We start from the raw sequence: 19,226 nt of genomic DNA, 5'->3' as shown, positions 1-19,226 counted from the left end.
ATTTTGGCTCATTCCTCCATTCAGATCTTCTCCAGAACTCCAGATAGTTCAGGTTTTGGGGCTGTTGCTGGGCAACACTGAGTTTCAGCTCCCTCCAAAGATTTTCTATTGGGTTCAGGTCTGGAGACTGGCTAGGCCATTCCAGGATCTTGAATGCGCATTACAGAGCCACTCCTTAGTTTCCCTGGCTGTGTGTTTCAGGTCATTGTCATACTGGAAGACCGAGCTATGACCCATCTTCAATTCTCTTACTGAGAGAAGGAGATTGTTGAACAAAATCTCGCGACACATGACCCCATCCATCCTCCATTCAATATGGTGCAGTTGTCTTGTCCACTTTGCAGGAAAGCAACCCCAAAGTATGATTTTTACCCCTCCATACTTCACGGTTGGGACGGTGTTCTTGTGGATGTACTCATCCTTCTTCTTCCTCCAAACACGGCGAGTCGATTTGATACCAAAAGTTCAATTTTGATCTCATCTGACCACATGGCCTTCTCCCATGCCTCCTCTGGATCATCCAGATGGTCATTGGCAAACTTCAAATGGGACTGGACATGTACTGCTGTGAGCATGCAGGATTTTAAGCCATGATGGCGTAGTGTATTTCTAATGGTAATTTTTCAGACTGTGGTTCCTGCTCTCTTCAGATCGTTGACCAGGTCCTCCTGTGTAGTTCTGGGCTGATTGCTGACCTGTCTCAGAGTCATACTTATACCGTGAGGCGAGATCTTGCATTGAGCCTCATACCAAGGAAGATTGACAGTTATTTTGTGTTTCTTCCATTTTCTAATGATTGTCCCAACAGTGGCTGCCTGCTCACCAATCCGCTTGCCTATTATCCTGTTACCCATCCCAGCCTTGTGCAGGTCAACAATTTTGCCCCTGGTGTCCTTTTGCCAGTTTTAGCCGTGGTGGAGAAGTTGAAGTGTGATTGATTGAGTATGTAGATAGGTGACTTTTTTTGAGTGCAGAGTAGGAGGGCTTCTGAAAGAAAAACTGACAGGTTTGTGAGAGCCAGAATTCTTGCTGGTTGGTCGGTGATCAAATACTTATTTCATGGAATAAAATGCAATTTAATTATTTAACCCCTTTGCGACATGCAATCCCCACAATTTTAAGCGTGCCCTAAAAACACATTTATCGCACAGCCACAGATCCCGCCCGCAGTCACTTATGATTTATTCACACTGCGGGGCTGGGAATCTTGGGCATGCGCAGTAGTTCTCTGCGGCTCTCATGCCCAAGATTCCCAGCCCTGCAGTGTGAATAAATCATAAGTGACTGCAGGACGGGATCTGTGGCCGCACGATATGAAGGCAAGGATGTGATCTGAGAGCATGGGCATTTCGGGCAGCGCTAACTGCGCATGCCCATGAAATTATAGTACAGCGCAGGCGCCAGCATTTCAAAAGAACACTGAGGAGGCGGCACCAAATACGAAATGACTGATGGATGCAAGGCGTCTGTCAGAGGGGGACAGACCTGGGGGACAGACCTGCCCCCCTGTCAAAATTCAGGTATTTTTGAACAATTTTAAAAACGATTATTTCTGCGGTGGAAGGGACGCTAAGTAAAAGAGCCACCTTGACAGAATGCAGCATTAGTGATGCACAAGGTGGCTCTTTTACTTAAAACGCCTGGGGAGGGGTGACAGGTTCCCTTTAAGTTTTGAATTAAGCATCTAATATGCATATTTCATGAGGTTGAGATCTGGTGATTGACTTGACCATTGCAGAATATTCCAGTTTTTTGCCTTAGAAAACTGCTGGGTTGCTTTCGCAGTATGTTTTGGCCATTATCCAAAACATAATCCAGCCGCATCAATTGGATTAGTCTCCACTGCCAGACTGCTCTGACCAATATGCATCTCTCCTGATGAACCCGCAGTAGGGGGAAACGCATTGAGAGTGTGCGGACTATATCTGAGGAATGATGTTATCATGGACCTTATGGATATCATTATGAAGGAGTATATATTCATAGATAAGTACTGTTTTGTTTTGTTTTTTCCCCATGAATGGGCTTATTGTTGTCAGTATCTGGTGATATAAACTAGGGGTACGATATATATCTGATATCTGGAGTGGCTGTAGCACCCCTACTAATTTACACTGGGACTTGAAAATCTGGTACATTTAGTGGTGTCTTTGCTTTCATGATTTCTGACAATTTTTTATCAGATAAGCCATTCCTGTTTACCTACCATTGATTCATCATTGTGTCTAATAGGCAGTTTTTTATCTGGGTACTTGATGTGACAATTTTTATATATACTTCATATACATAACATAGTGGTTTTGGGAAAGGGCATAATTTGCTACAAATTTATATGTAACTGGTTCTACTGTGTGTGAGTGTTATGCATCTATTCAGACTGTCTGGACTTTCTACATTTCCTCACATGCATATATGATTGTATAAATCTACTTTACTGCATTCATGAAGATATTCTAAGCAAATGGATACAGGCCATCTGGCCCTCTGTTTCTAATCTGTCATCTTATAGGATGATATAGGAGATTATGGATAGCCATTGCACGAGCGGGGGCGCCATTCTCGTATTTCTTAGGGTGCCAACCTCCGCACCTAGGTAGGTGTTCAGATAGTCATTTTGTATAGGGCCAGGTCACTCTTTTCTTCACATCGGCTGAGTGAAATTGTTAGCAGATCGTAGCACGTATTATCAATTTTTATACATCTTCTTTATGTCCATTTCCCCTTTTTTTCCATTTTTTGAGGTTTTTGGGCTATAATAGTATTTGTGCAGTTTTTAACTGCTATGATTCAGGTTTTTCTGACCACATGATTGGATTGGCAGATTCAGCTGGTTAGATTTGGTTTGACTGCTATACCTTATCTATTTCTAGCAATACAATAGCCCGTTTTTTACTAGGCTTTGTAATAGGGGACATTTGTGCAAATTTATATTGTTATTTTTGTACTTAATAAAAGTTATATTTTAATAGGGTTTTTTTTCAGTTAGTCCATTGTCCATCTGTACTGTGAAGCATTCTACAATGACCTTGATGCATTTGGTTGAATCTCATACAGAAAGTATGTCTATACACTTCAGAACTCATCCACCTGCTTCTGTCTTCAGTCAAATAAGCAATAAACACTAGTGACCCAATTTCATTGGAAGCTATGCAATGCGATCACATTGCCTCCACCATGTTTTACAGAAGATGTGGTGCGGTTTGGATCATGAGCCATTCCAAGCCTTCTCCGCACATTTTTCTTCCCATCATTTTGGTACAAGTTGATCGTAGTTTCATCTGCCCAACAAATGCTTTTCCAGAACTGGCATGACTTTATTAAGATTTTTTTTAACCAAAGTATAATCTATCCTTCCTACTTTTAAGTTTGATTAATGGTTTGCAACTTTTGATGAACTCTCTGTGTTTGCTCTCATGAAGTGTTCTCTTTAGGGTAGACTTATATACTAAAATCTACTTCCTGGAGACTGTTCTTCAATTGGGTGGATGTTGTGAAGAGGTTTTTCTTCACCATGTAAAGGATCCTGCAATCATCCACCACTGTTTTCTTTAATGAAAGTCCAGGCCTTTTTGAGTTGCAAAGCTCACCAGTGCACTCCTTTTTTTTTGCAAAATGTAACAAGCAGTTGATTTAGCACCCCTAACATTTCTGCTATCTTTCTAATGGATTTCTTATTTTTTCCATTGAGAGCTCCCTTGATGCATTGTTGTGGGTTTATATCAAGAGCTTCCAAATGCAAAAGCCACCCCTTTAATGTGCTTAATTGATGATGGATTAATGAGGGAACAGCACATTAAATAGTTTTTTGAGATAGTTGTCTGATTATTTTTTGTCCCAGAGGCAGCTACATATTAAACAGCTGTAATTCCTGAAAACTTACTCCAATTAGGATGTGAACACCATCAAATTAAAGGGAATCTGTCACCCCATTTTTGGCCTATAAGCTGCCAGCACCGCCATCAGGGGCTTATCTACAGCATTATGTAATGTAAAGTACTGCAGTGCGCAGGCACCGGGAAAGGTCAGAGAGGTCCCGCGCATGCGCACTGCAGTACTTTACTCTGCCCTCAACAGGACAGATGAAGTACGCCTGCGCAGGAGCTGAGGGAGAAGCAAGGAGGAGGACATCATCGTATGAAGATGGGAGGCGCCGGACTGGACCGCGACACTCACAGCACCGGACCCTGCCCCCCAGTGAGTATAATCTAACGTGTTTTTCTTATCTTTCAGGTTTGATCGGGGGCTTATCTACATTATTACAGAATGCTGAAGATAAGCCCCTGATGGCTGTGGTCGCAGCTTATAGGGCCAAAATGGGGTGACAGATTCCCTTTAAAGCTGACAGTCTGTTAAACAGTTAAAATGACAAAACTTGCATCACAGTCCAAATATTTCTGGATCTAGCGATATTCTTTATACTTTTGGTTTCTTTATTGTATATACATATTAAAATGTATTTATTGTTTTACAATATTTATGCACCATTAAGGTACTACAAGTAAACTTTTGCTTTTTTTCTCTTCAGTAATATTGTTTTTGTATTGTTTTTGTATATCATTATAGGCAGTGTGGCTTTTCATAAATATATGTATGTAAAGTGTATAATATGTTCTGGCAGCCATTATTACAGGACAACCTTGGAGGATTTACCGCTGAATAAAAGTATGCAAGTGATGTTCCTATCACATTATGTGTAATTTATTAGGTACATGCATGGCATGGATTCCACTTGACGCTAGAAGCATTCTTTGCATATTCCTGTCGGTTTAGACAAGACAAAACAGCATCATGTTGATGTTGTATATATTTGTTAGTTATATAGTTTATGCAGCAACATTTCCTCTTCCACCACATCTCCATGAGAAGAGATTGTGTGATTGCGTACAACAATGAAAAACATTCAATTCTCTTAACAAATATAGACTAAGATACACAAAAATAAAATATAGGTTTCTAGGGGGCAAATGGCTTTTTTCAGTCGTACGGGATTCAATGAGGATGTGAGCATTTATTACACACATAAATCCTCATCAAATCTAATAACTGTCCACATCCAACACAAGATTGGGGAGTTTGCCAATTACACACTCTTGTAAATCAGCTTAACCCCTTCACCCCCAGGCCATTTTCTGTTTTTGCCTTTTTATTTTTTGCTCCTCTTCTTCCCAAGGCCATAACTTTTTTATTTTTCCATCAATATGGCCATGTGAGGGCTGTTTTTTTTGCAGGACGAGTTCCACTTTTGAAAGACACCATTACTTTTTCCATATAGTGTACTGGAAAATCGGAAAAAAAATTCCAAGTGTGATGAAATTACAAAAAACTGTAATTCCACAATTGTTTTTTTTTAATGTGTTCACCAAATGCTAAAACTGACCTTCCATTATGATTCTCTCAAGGTCATTACCAGTTTGTGGATACCAAACATGTATAGGTTCTTTTTCATTTAAGTGGTGAAAAGAAAATCCAAAGTTTGTTAAAAAAAAAATAAAAAATTGCGTAATTTTCCGAGACCTGTAGCGTCTCTATTTTTCAGGATCTGGGGCTGGGTGTCTGCTTATTTTTTTCACGTCAAGCTGACGTTTTTATTCAAACCATTTTGGTGTAGATACAATGTTTTGTTCGCTTGTTATAGCATTTTAATGCAATGTTGTGGTGACAAAAAAAAACCAATTCTGGCGTTTTGACTTTTTTCTCGTTACGCCGTTTACTGATCGGATTGATACTTTTCATTTATTGATAGATCAGTATACATGAAGGAGTGCTTTATGATGAGCTTTTGGACTGCAAAGGACACTATTATTACACAAGGGTCCTGTTCTGTCCACCCCTGGCTAGGGCCACCTGACAGGAGATGACCATAGCTTGCACTGCTAGTTGCAATATTTGCACTAGGATAGCCACTCTCTGCTCACAAATATTTTCTGTTTGCTTTTATTTTGGAGGGCACTATACATGTTTCACAAATATTTGTAAGGCACTATATGGGCACTGTTACTGAGTGAAATATGTGTATAGCACAGTTATTTTGGAGGCATTGTGTGACACTAATTGATGTAAAGGGCACTGGGCAGCACAGTTTGGGTTTAGGTAGTTGGAGTCTGCTTGAAAACAGACAGAGATGAGTAAAGCTGAAAGAAGTATTTATGGCAGTCTGGGCCGAATGATGATGAGGAAATCAGACAGGAATCTACAACCAAATAATACACAAAGTCATCGGATGTAATAATTGATGAACCAGGTTATCTAGGTCTAGAATATAAAGTCTATCTTTAACATGAGGACATTTTTAGGTACATAAGACCTGGTGCTGGCACACCTATTCTTTTTAAATCCTAGGAAAGTCCCTGGTGGCTGCAAAAATGCAAACATGGAGCCTTATGCAGTAAGCTTTTGCCACTTGACAAGTTCATTAGGTATTAATGACTTTTTCAGGAGGTGTCAAGTACAATATACATGGTCTCATACTTTATCGCTTTAGTTGACTAGAATAAAAAAGTATTTTCATTGAATTTTATTTTCAGATTCAGTACATACCTGTTATATTCTTTACTTCATCAGTTAACTCAACATGGATTAGGGCAGAAAATAAGAAAAAAATGTTCCATGGTTGTGTGAGGGAGGTACCAGGGCGGTAGTCGTGGCTGATAGCATTTGCGTTAGTGCCCCCTGCTCTCCCAACACATACACATACTGTCCATTGCTCTGCATACATGTGGCTTCTTCACCTGCACCGTCAGGGCCCTCTGTATGTTTCTGGAGGCTTCCTCGGTCCTGTTTTTCACAAAATGAGCCACAGTTCAAATCAACTTGCAAGCAAACAACTTTACTGATCCTTGTACACAGCACATTTATATTCGCTCCAGCATCAGATTTAACACCATGCAACTCTTCCTCTGTCCCTGTCATTTTCTCTGTGTCACTAAGCTCGCTTCCGGGATGAACCATACCGTTCGGTTCTCCAGCATCCTCCCTGTGTAGGCTTACTCCGTTTGGGGATTCCCTCGACCGTATTGCCCCAGTTCTGAGGGCACCAGCCCACACAATAAGCTGCCACATGTTGAGTGACCTGCCCATTCTGCTTAGTCTTCCTTAGCAACTGCAGTTCCCACTAAGCTGCACTACTAGCACTGTTACCACGGCTTCTTCTGACAATGATGACCTGGCCATAAATACCAGATGTCTGGGCCTCACGCTTGCTAATGATCTGTGGCACAGTGTTGCCCAGGGCTAGTTAGCCCATGTGAGCTGAATGGGCGCCCTAACCCAAACTGAACTATATCAGGAAGTCCTTCCTGCCTTATCCACCGTACACCTCCTATCTTAACTATTTACTATGTACACTATGTGGCATTCCTATCTAATGACTAAACTGCCCCATCTAGTTGCCAAACTATGAAACAACACTGTCCCTAGACAACCATGAACATACAGTATTATATTACTAAACATTAGCTCTATGTACATAGAAGCATTACAAGGCAAGATGAGAATATATACAATACATGTCACAAAGAATATATACACTAATAAGTACAGTATTAATGCTTAAGTGGGACGTGCTTTGGGAACAAAACAGTCCTTGTAACCTCTTACATTCATCCTCCCTTTAACAATGGTTGTCCCTGACCATTTCACAAGTATAACTATCATTTACACTACATACGCGCAGGGAGGCAATTGACGTAGAACACAGAAGTGACCGACTCACAGTCCTCTGGGTGAAGTCCATTTTTTTTTAAATTATGGTCCATTTAACATGTGTCCGGAGACAATCTTTCCGTTAGCACCACCAATTTACACTTAAATAGTTCGGACCCATTTACCAGAATCCAATGTATGTACAGGTCAACAGTTCTTTAAGGGAGGCTTCCCCTTCCCTTTAAGGATAGCACTACCCTTAAGCACTGTATGCACTGCCTGTCCTGGAAACAGTCTGTTGCCACAGGTGCACATAGTCCATGATGCAGTCCTAAAGCATATTCCTGCTTTCCAGCAGAAAGGCGCAACAGGCACAATAGAACATAGGTTATTAACTCAATGCTTACAGTACTCCTTGCCGTCCGGCCGCATTACTCCCGATTCTGGGAGTGGTTCAGGGCTCCTTTGCCTGCTAGGACATGAAACAGTCCCATTATCTTATGTCAACACCATATAGTGCAACAAACACAACATCTTATTAAATATATTTATGCTATTAATTCAACGGTCGTCATCCTGGACTCCTTTGTCCCTCTTGTGACTCCATGCTCATGTTCAGGATGAAGAGGACTCTGCAACCATAGAGACCATAGGCTGCCAAAGGGCAGCAAGGGCTGTTTGGTGTTGGGAGGTAGATGAAGCGCAGGGTACCAAACATACTGAGCCCAGGACCAAGCATAGTTCCATTTCCTCTGTTGTGCACAAAGTAACTGCCACTGCAAAATATCCTTGAGGGTAGTCCTCTTTGTAGGAGACCCAGTCCCCTTTATTCAGGGGTCTCCCATATTTGACAGAGGCAGCATTGACATATACCTTGTCATTGGTTCCAGACTCATGGATGAATCCAAAGCTACGGTCGACTTCAGTAAAGACAAGCTGGCCATAAGTGCGGTGACCAGTCATAGCGCCACCTCCCGGCCGATGCAGCTCGGCCCAAACCTCCTTTTCCCATTGATTCTTCTCGATAATGCCTGCAATCCAGGCCATCTGACTGGGAGATGGGAAAGGGCCTTCCGTTGCTTGAGCAAAATGAGAAGTGCCCAGTGCTGCGCTGGTGCTTGTGGTGGACCTGACGTCCTGGACATGGTGGCCAGACGAGAGATCCAGTGGACTCGGGTCGTAATATGAGAGCCCCCTACAAGGGTATGAGACTGTGGAGCATACCAGCCTTTGGGGGTGAGGGGAAGAGATGAAGACCTCCCCTCTGGGACCAAGGGTTGAGGTATACTCACCACCTCCAACCGCCGTCATCTGACCGCATTTGTCTCGTGATCACTGAACTTCTCCACGATTGCTGCACAGTCTTGCTCCCAACAATGTAGTTCCAGTGCGACCTTTTCTTCCGACGCGAGTTCCTCCGGGGCGGTTGATGTTTCCGGTCCACCGGCCTTCAGCTCCTGACGACAAGCTTCTAGCTCCCGACATCGAGATTCCTGTTCTGGAAGATGTTGAAGCTCTGGCTCTGCAAGAGAGGGTCCCGGCCTCCATTGGTGTTCTGGCTCCGGCAGCCGCCGGTCCTGTTCAGGTGAAAGCTCTTGGAAGTGGTAAGTATGAAACTCAGCTCCTCTCTGCCATCCAGGTCAAGTCCTTTCCTGTTCTTGCCTCCATTTCCATTCTATATGGCTGACGCCCCCGCAATGACATACGCAGGAGTGCTGCATCGCTGTTGGTGCCGTGTCTCATAGTGACACCGCGCAGTTGCACGTAGAGTTTTCTTCTGGGACCCATCCATCCCAGGGTGAAGTCGCTTCTTGCCGCTCCACCCATTTGATAGCAATCTGTGGCAGAGAGCGAGATCTACTTTTCCTTTGATGCACCCTCCAAGGGTGGGGCAGAAGACATTGCTGGACAGATTTTTGCTCCATCTCTGTGCTGTCACGCCCACGAAGGGTGTCATCATGGTGGTTGTTGTCCTTTTTGGCACCAAATTCCTCCATCTTCATGGCCGACATCTTTGTCACAAAAATGGTGTCAGACAAGTCCAGATTATCAGTCACATCCAAACAATCAGCATCACTTTTCTTTGTGGTTCCTCCACATTGCAAGGTAGCATTATCCTGCCGACTACGCCAAGTGTGAGGGAGGTACAGGGCGGTAGTCGTAGCTGATAGCATTTGCGTTAGTGCACCCTGCCCTCCCATCACATACACATATTGTCCATAGCTCTGCATGCCTGTGGCTTCTTCACCTGCACCGTCAGGGCCCTCTGTACGTTTCTGGAGGCTTCCTTGGTCCAGTTTTTCACAAAATGAGCCACAGTCCAAATCAACTTGCAAGTAAACAACTTTACTGATCCTTGTACACAGCACATCTATATTCGCTCCAGCATCAGCATCAGATTTCACACCATGCAACTTCCTAAAGACCCCGTCACGTAGCGAGATCACAGCGAGATCGCTAATGCATCACCGATTTTGTGACGCAACAGCGATCTCGCCACATGTGACACACAGCGGTGACCGGCCCCCCCGCTGGATATCGTTGAATGTCCTGGGCAATTTTTTCATTGTCAGCGTCTCGCTGGCCAGCATGCATCGCTGTGTTTGACGCCGACGAGCGACCTCGTTGGCAATGCAGAACTCAGGGACGCAGGCTGGAATCGTTCAGAATAGCTGCTGTGTGACAACGTTCCAGCGATCCTTACCAGGTCGTATCGTTGTCGGGATCGCTGGTGCATCGCTATGTGAAACGGGACCCTAAGTCCCTATCCTTTTCTCTGTGTCACTAAGCTCGCTTCCGGGACGAACCGCACCGTTTGGTATCAGGAAGTCCTTCCTGCCTTATCCACCGTGCCCCTCCTATCTTAACTATTTACTATGTACACTATGTGGCATTCCTATCTAATGACTTAACTGCCCCATCTAGTGGCCAAACTACTAAACTACACTGTCCCTAGAAAACTATGAACATACAGTATTATATTACAAAACATTAGCTCTATGTACATAGCAGCTGTCATGATCCAGCGTGGATATGACAGTTTAAATGGATAAGTGAACTTTTTTTCCTTTGGCTAGGTGCCAAAGTGATATGATTGCCCCTGGTGGCCATTAGAATTATTACACGTGGTGTCATTCATTCTAAGTTGCCCCAGTGGAGGTGAGTGGTAGTGCACTTTAGTTTCTTTGGTTTAGTGCACGTAATTATAAATCAGATGTGAGGCTCTTTAAAAGAGTTCAGGTGGGTTTGATGACAGTTGGTGATATTGTGTTCGTCATTTGGGTAGCAAGCCTGGGTGAGGAAGGAGCTGAACATGAGTCCTGCGCAGCCCAGCCAGAGGGGACGAGTGGCAGCTATGTGGTCTGCAAGAAGGGCTTGCATGGCGTGGTAGAGTCACAGTTTATGGTGTGGGCAGGAAGTGCTTGCATGGCTTGGTGGAGTGATGACTATGGAGAGAGTTGCATTCAGCATGCGGGACTTGGTTGCTGAGAGCTGGACTCAAGCATGCTTGACTTTTTGGGCAGGAGCTGAACTCATCTTTGGGACTCTGTTACTGGACTTCTGCAATTGGTGGTGGACTCTGCTCCAAGGCTGCACTATGGTGAAGGATCCAGTTTTGGTGATGGATCCGGGTGGAGGAGAAGATGCACACAGGTGGTGGGCTCTGTTGCTAGGAGCGTACGCAACAGAGCAAAGCTAAGTGGTGTTTCCCCTGTATTGTCATTTTCCCTCATGTGTGTTTAGTGCAGTGGTGGGATTAGTTTCCGCACCGACCAATTCCCTAGTGAGGGTTTAGGTTCAGGGCGAGCTAGGGTTTCTAGGTTCCTGTGCGTCGCCTGGTGCAGAACCGGCATAGGGAACGTTAGGAGTGCAGGGAAACTGGCTCAGGGAAGTACAGGCGGTCTCCACTTCCCTATTCTCTATTGCAGGGCCCACCATTGTTAATGTTACCCAGGTTCCCCTTTATTATTTAAATTCGCCTTACTGGAGGCGGGGTTTCCAGACTACTTTATATATACGTGTAATACCTAAATTCGCCAGTTGGAGGCGGTGTATCCAGCTGCACGTCTTATTATTTAAATTCGCCCCACTGGAGGCAGTGTATCCAGGGTCACATGTGTTATATGGGTTCGCCTTGCGGTACTCGCTGCGTCCAGACACACGTGACTGTGACGTTATCACCAACCAAACTTTTTTTTTTCTGGTGAGCCTTGGCCATGTGGAGACCTGTGAGTAATTGCTGCCGGGCCTCACTGAGGTGAGTGGGGAGCAGCAAGGTGTGTTAGAGCCGCTGCAGCAGCAGTTATCAGGGTCTGGGGCCTCTGCTCAGGCAACCAGGATATCAAAATGGAGGCTTTGGCAAATTGCGGGTCTGGCAAAAGCCCCCTTGAGTCGCTGCTGGGGAGCGGGACTTGTTCATACAGGCGGACGTAACCAGACAGGTGGGTGGAGTTGGTGTTCCCCATGGTGCTGTCTGGGGTTCCCCGAGGTGAAGGGGTACGTCCCTGTAGTGAGCAGACTGGTGATAGTCCGTGGGGCTCACGCCAAATCTTCTATACCACCGAAGAGGCCGCCCCCTCCTGGTCGTTTGGAGGAAGGCGACCAGCGAGTGTATATTTCCTCCATATTCCTGTCCCCTTCTCCTCCAGGTGTGAGCGGCAGGTGTGCTGCGGGGGAGTAGGGACAAATCTCACCCCTTGCCATTAACCAACCCTTGGAGGCGCAGACCTCATGGTGAAAGGGTTGGAGGGTGGTGTCCCTTGGTGAATAGCGGGGGTGTGAGTGTGGTGACGCAGGGGGATGCCTCTGTTGTCGAGTCCAGAATGAGTTCACCAAATTTATGACTAACGAATGTGTGCAATAAACGTTCAGGTCCGGACCTGTGTGTGAATGAGCGTGCATGGGTGGCCACCAAAAAAAAAACATCAGTGGGAGTGTTTTGTGAAGTGTTACCAGTGCATACTAAACATTCACATACATAACCTCGCTCCCCAGGTCGGCACTGTGGAGATGAGTGGTGCCTCCAAAACGAACATTATTGTCAATACCAGCGGTGCGTTTGTCATTAACCTGAAGTGTCAGGTAGTGGTGGGGTGAACTCAGGATCAGGGCGTCCCCTGTAGGTGTTTCCCTAATGAGGAGTGGTCTTGAGGGTCCAGAGGCCCCTCATTAAGGAGGGGGTACTGTCATGATCCAGCGTGGATCTGACAGTTTAAATGGATAAGTGAACTTTTTTCCTTTGGCTAGGTGCCAAAGTGATGTGATTGCCCCTGGTGGCCATTAGAATTATGACACGTGGTGTCATTCATTCTAAGTTGCCCCGGTGGTGGTAAGTGGTAGTGCACTTTAGTTTCTTTGGTTTAGTGCATGTAATTATAAATCAGGTGTGAGGCTCTTTAAAAGAGTTCAGGTGGGTTTGATGGCTGTTGGTGATATTGTGTTCATCATTTGGGTAGCAAGCCTGGGTGAGGAAGGAGCTGAACATGAGTCCTGCGCAGCCCAGCCAGAAGGGACGAGTGGCAGCTATGTGGTCTGCAAGAAGGTCTGGCATGACGTGGTGGAGTCACAGTTTATGGTGTCGGCAGGAAGTGCTTGCATGGCTTGGTGGAGTGATGACTATGGAGAGAGTTGCACTCAGCATGCGGGACTTGGTTGCTGAGAGCTGGACTCAAGCATGCTTGACTTTTTGGGCAGGAGCTGAACTCATCTTTGGGACTCTGTTACTTGACTTCTGCAATTGGTGGTGGACTCTACTCCAAGGCTGCACTATGGTGAAGGATCCAGTTTTGGTGATGGATCCGGGTGGAGGAGAAGATGCACACAGGTGGTGGGCTCTGTTGCTAGGAGCGTACGCAGCAGAGCAAAGCTAAGTGGTGTTTCCCCTGTATTGTCATTTTCCCTCATGTGTGTTTAGTGCAGTGGTGGGATTAGTTTCTGCACCGACCAATTCCCTAGTGAGGGTTTAGGTTCAGGGCGAGCTAGGGTTTTTAGGTTCCTGTGCGTCGCCCGGTGTGGAAACGGCATAGGGAACGTTAGGAGTGCAGGGACACTGGCTCAGGGGAGTTCAGGAGGTCTCCACTTCCCTATTGCAGGGCCCACCATTGTTAATGTTACCCAGGTTCCCCCTTTATTATTTAAATTCGCCTTACAGGAGGCGGGGTTTCCAGATTTACGTGTAATACCTAAATTCACCTGTTGGAGGCGGCGTGTCCAGCTGCACGTCTTATTATTTAAATTCGCCCCACTGGAGGCGGCTGCGTCCAGACACACGTGACCGTGACAGCAGCATTACAAAGGCAAGATGAGAAAATATACAATACATGTCACAAGAATATATACACTAATATGTACAGCACTAATACTTAACCGGGACATGCTTGGGGAACACAACAGTCCTTGTAATCCCTTACAATTGCCTTATATTAGGTATTCTTTTAAATCAGACAATCCTTTAAAAATAAATGTGTCTGAAAGTTGGTGAAAATGAGAAATATACAAGGCAAACAACTAACGAGAGTAAGTCAATAAACTTCTAAAAAGCACAATTATTACAGATAGTTAACTTACTATTCCTGGCATGGTTTGTGTATTTGAAAAGTAATTGTGTTTCATGTGAATCAATGAATCTTTAGAGAACCGTTTAGTTTTACGTCTCTGCAACATCTCAGCTTCGTGTCAGGTTTTGGCATTGATTGTATGAAAGGTGTTTGCTGACGGTTTGTTGTCAAGGTACGAAGAGAAAGAGAGTTGTAAAAATGTCATTGTCAGACATCCTATACGGTTTATTAGCTGAAACGCGTTATGTGAGCGGAGCCTTGTCTTGCTGAGGCATGTCACAGAAAAGCCTCAAGTATCAAAGGTTGCTCTGTCCTTCTTGTAAAGAAATAGAGTGAACTGATATTACAGGACTTTTAAATTAGGTATATGAAATATAAATCAGCATCTGTATTTTTACAGCATGGGAGCTTTTTTTTTCTCTCTGTCTAATATACCACTTGTTCTCTTGTGGCTAGACTGCATGAAGTGCAACATAATGGCTTGTCAGGAAAAGGCTGCTTCACTGGAGTTGGTAATGAAAACAGTAGGTGAAGATGTTTATTGGTTTAACCCAAGAGTGCTATTGAAAGCACGTAACTCCTTAAAGGAAAATTATAGTCTAAACAGAAAGTTGTTCCTGCAGCACAATGGCCTTTATCACACCTGCACATACTGTTTTCAAGGGGATGACTACCATGGTCACAAGTGGGAAAATTATAAACCTAATTATTAACGGTTGATTAATTGCATCAATATATTTCCGCAGTGCTCTACAACCAATTCTCTCAGATCCTTCATTCCCGCAGCAATCTTGAATCTCAAAAATGTTAAATTAATTCTGCCATTTCTATTTCCCCACTTGGTCAACCTTTGAAGAGTGAAGGTCATTCTAAAAATGTTGGATATTAAGTAATATGTAATGAGCAGGAATTGACATGTATTTAGGTGGGACTCTCAGTTTACTTGAGAGGATACAAGCTTACAAGAATTAACAGTCATTACTTAGGTCAATGAAGAAAGGAAATTTAGCAATTTTTTTCTGTCTTGAACAGTTCTATAACTATTAAAAAACAAGTGGCCAAAAAACCAGTGTAACACCACTGGTTGTTACTAAGAAATCCAGGTCAAACTAGGAGGCATCTGGTAAATGGATGACCAAAGAAGAAAACATATTGCTCACTGTGCTATTTACGCCATTTTGGAGACTTTATTGGAAACTCCAAATAAAGACAAGGTTTCCAATAAAGTCTCTGAAATGGGGTAAATAGCATTACTTTTGCTGTTTTTGTCATCCATTTACCAGGTTCCTCCAAGTTCGAGCTGGATGTTCTTGGCAGTTTTACTGAATGCTACACTGGTTGCTTGTTTTATTTCATCACAAGCAGCAGGATCCACAACAGGATCCTCAAGGACCTGCGATGTGAGTGGATTAAGAGGCTGACTGCACGTTCTCTGGACCCACTCTGAATCTAAACCCTCTTTCCATATGGTGGCTCCTATTGTTTCCTGTCACTACAATTGGCTGTCTGTTGTGCTCTTTGGCTCCAATTGCTACCTTTTCTGTTCCATCAGTGAGCATTGTATGATCGTTACATTTTTCTGTCTAATCCCAAAGCTCACAGAGAACAGGCAAAAACTGTTTCTCTCCTTTCTCAAATGTGATAATTAAAGAAGGGAAGAGAGAGAATTGTAACCAACATTCTGGCTGGCATTTGGTGGAAATAATGCATGTAATATAGGCAATGTTGCTTCTACTACTAATTACACTGTTGATCAACACAAAATTGTAAATTGAGCAACAATAGCTAATTCGTATAGATCTGATGCTGCTAAAGTAAAAAATGACAGATAAAATTGAGAATTAGCTCTCGTTTTAATTTGACAAGTGTCGATAGTGGAGAATTGTAATGCAGTAAATTTATGGAAGTGAATACATATTGGGTTGTATTAGGTTGTATTAGATTGGCAACATCCGGGGAAGAGAAACATATCAGCCTGGTACAAAAAATGTAAAAAAATAAACCATTGGTTGATTCTAAGAATTTTTTGCTTCCTCCACTAGACATCAAACTAGGAATAATGAAAAAGTTTGTAAAGAACATACCACAAGAAAGTGAAGGTTTCAAGTATTTGACATAAAAATTTCCTCATTAAGTCATGCAAAATTGAAAGAGGGTGTCTGTGGAGACACAGCATTGTAATTAAGCAGATGACTATTTTTAGCAAGCCAGAAAGAACAGACTTATCTATATGTTGACTTTTGAATTTAAGCATTTCTTTCCAGTTGATCAAGAAACAGACTGTTGAGCCAGTTCCTCTCTAAACTAGTAGCAAATGAACAAATTGGTTTCATACTCAACAGACAATTGATCGACGGCATGAGAAGACTGATTAACTTAATAAAATTAATCAATTCCAAAAAACCAAAGCAACCATAGTCTCCCTCGATGCCGAAAAAGGCTTTCGATTGCCTGAACTGGGACTACTTAGTCGCCACACTCCGAAAATTTGGTTTTCACTCAAAACTTCTTTCCAGTATAACAGCTCTTTACTCCAACACTGCTGTGAAAGAATATGTCAAAAACCATTTATCCTCACCTTTTCGAATATCAAACGGCACGAGACAAGGTTGCCCACTTTCGCCTCTCCTGTTTGCCCTGGCCATAGAGCCTCGAGCCCAACTCATAAGAGACGACCCAGATATTCACAGCATAGCTGCTGGATCTAAAGATTATAGGATCGGCCTCTTCGCTAACGGTATAATCCTGACAATTTCAAGCCCACTTGTCTCAATAATAAAAATCCAAAACCTACTTTCAGAATTTTCTAAAGTATCATATTTCAAAATAAACGAATCAAAATCTAAAATTCTCCCCTTAAATTTAAACAACCCCCAAATAGAGGAGATTAAACAAATCTCGCCTTGGAGCTGGTCATTTGACTACATAACATTCCTAGGTTTTAAATTCTCTAATAACATTGATTCTTTGGTTCCCCTCAATCTGATCTCCCTTATTAACCCCTTCACCCCCAAGGGTGGTTTGCACGTTCATGACCGGGCCAATTTTTACAATTCTGACCACTGTACCTTTATGAGGTCATAACTCTGGAACGCTTCTATGGATCCCTGTGATTCTGACATTGTTTTCTCGTGACATATTGTACTTCATGTTAGTGGTAAAATTTCATTCAAATAACTTGCGTTTATTTGTGAAAAAAATGGAAATTTGGCAAAAATTTTGAAAATTTCTCAATTTTCCAACTTTGAATTTTTATGCCCTTAAATCACAGAGATACAGCACAAAAAAAACTTGATAACTAACATTTCCCACATGTTTACTTTACATCAGCACAATTTTGGAACCAAACTTTTTTTTTGTTAGGAAGTTATAAGGGTTAAAAGTTGACCAGCGATTTCTCATTTTTACAACACCATTTTATTTTTAGGACCACATCACATTTGAAGCCACTTTGAGGGGTCTATATGATAGAAAATACCCAAAAGTGACACCATTCTAAAAACTGCACCCCTTAAGGTGCTCAAAACCACATTTAAGAAGTTTATTAACCCTTTAGGTGCGTCACAGGAATTTTTTTGAATATTTAAAAAAAAATGAACATCTAACTTTTTTTCACAAAAAAAATATTTCAGGTTGAATTTTTTTTATTTTACCAAGGGTAACAGGAGAAATTGGACTGCAAAAGTTATTGTGCAATTTGTCCTGAGTACGCTGATACCTGATTTGTGGGGGGGAACGACTGTTTCGGCGCATGGCAGAGCTCAGAATGGAAGGAGCGCCGTTTGACTTTTTCAATGCAAAATTGGCTGGAATTCAGATCGGACGCCATGTCACGTTTGGAGAGTCCCTGATGTACCTAAACAGTGGAAACCCCCTACAAGTGACCCCATTTTGGAAACTAGACCCCCCAAGGAACTTATCTAGATATGTGGTGAGAACTTTGAACCCACAAGGGCTTTACAGAAGTTTATAACGTACAGCGGTACAATTAAAAAATCATATTTTTTCCACAAAAATGATCTTTTCACCCCAATTTTTATTTTCCCAAGGGTAACAGGACCCTAAAAGTTATTGTGCAATTTGTCCTGAGTATGCTGATACCCCACATGTGGGGGTAAACCACTACTTGGGCGCATGGCAGAGCTCGGAAGGGAATCAGCGCCATTTGACGTTTTTGGCTGGAATTGAGTTCGGACATCATGTCGCGATTGGAAAACCCCTGATGTACCAAAACAGTGGAAACCCCCCACAAATGACACCATTTTGGAAACTAGACCCCCAAAGGAACTTATCTAGATGTGTGGTGAGAACTTTGAACCCCCAAGGGCTTCACAGAAGTTTATAACATAAAGCCGTACAATTAAAAAATCATATTTTTTCCACAAAAATGATCTTTTCACCCTCAATTCTTATTTTTCCAAGGGTAACAGCACCCTAAAAGTTATTGTGCAATTTGTCCTGAGTACGCTGATACCCCACATGTGGGGGTAAACCACTATTTGGGCGCATGGCAGAGCTCGGAAGGGAAGCAGCGCCATTTGACGTTTTTGGCTGGAATTGAGATCGGACACCATGTCGCGATTGGAAAACCCCTGATGTACCAAAACAGTGGAAACCCCCACAAATGACACCATTTTGGAAACTAGACCCCCAAAGGAACTTATCTAGATGTGTGGTGAGAACTTTGAACCCCCAAGGGCTTCACAGAAGTTTATAACATAAAGCCGTACAATTAAAAAATCATATTTTTTCCACAAAAATGATCTTTTCACCCTCAATTCTTATTTTTCCAAGGGTAACAGCACCCTAAAAGTTATTGTGCAATTTGTCCTGAGTACGCTGATACCCCACATGTGGGGGTAAACCACTATTTGGGCACATGGCAGAGCTCGGAAGGGAAGCAGCGCCATTTGACGTTTTTGGCTGGAATTGAGATCGGACACCATGTCGCGATTGGAAAACCCCTGATGTACCTAAACAGTGGAAACCCCCCACAAATGACACCATTTTGGAAACTAGACCCCCCAA

Source organism: Dendrobates tinctorius, unplaced genomic scaffold (genome assembly GCF_039654945.1).
Source record: "Dendrobates tinctorius isolate UK_male_01 unplaced genomic scaffold, ASM3965494v1 ptg000022l, whole genome shotgun sequence".
In the NCBI taxonomy this organism is placed as follows: Eukaryota; Metazoa; Chordata; class Amphibia; order Anura; family Dendrobatidae; genus Dendrobates; species Dendrobates tinctorius.
This window is presented reverse-complemented; position numbering follows the sequence as displayed.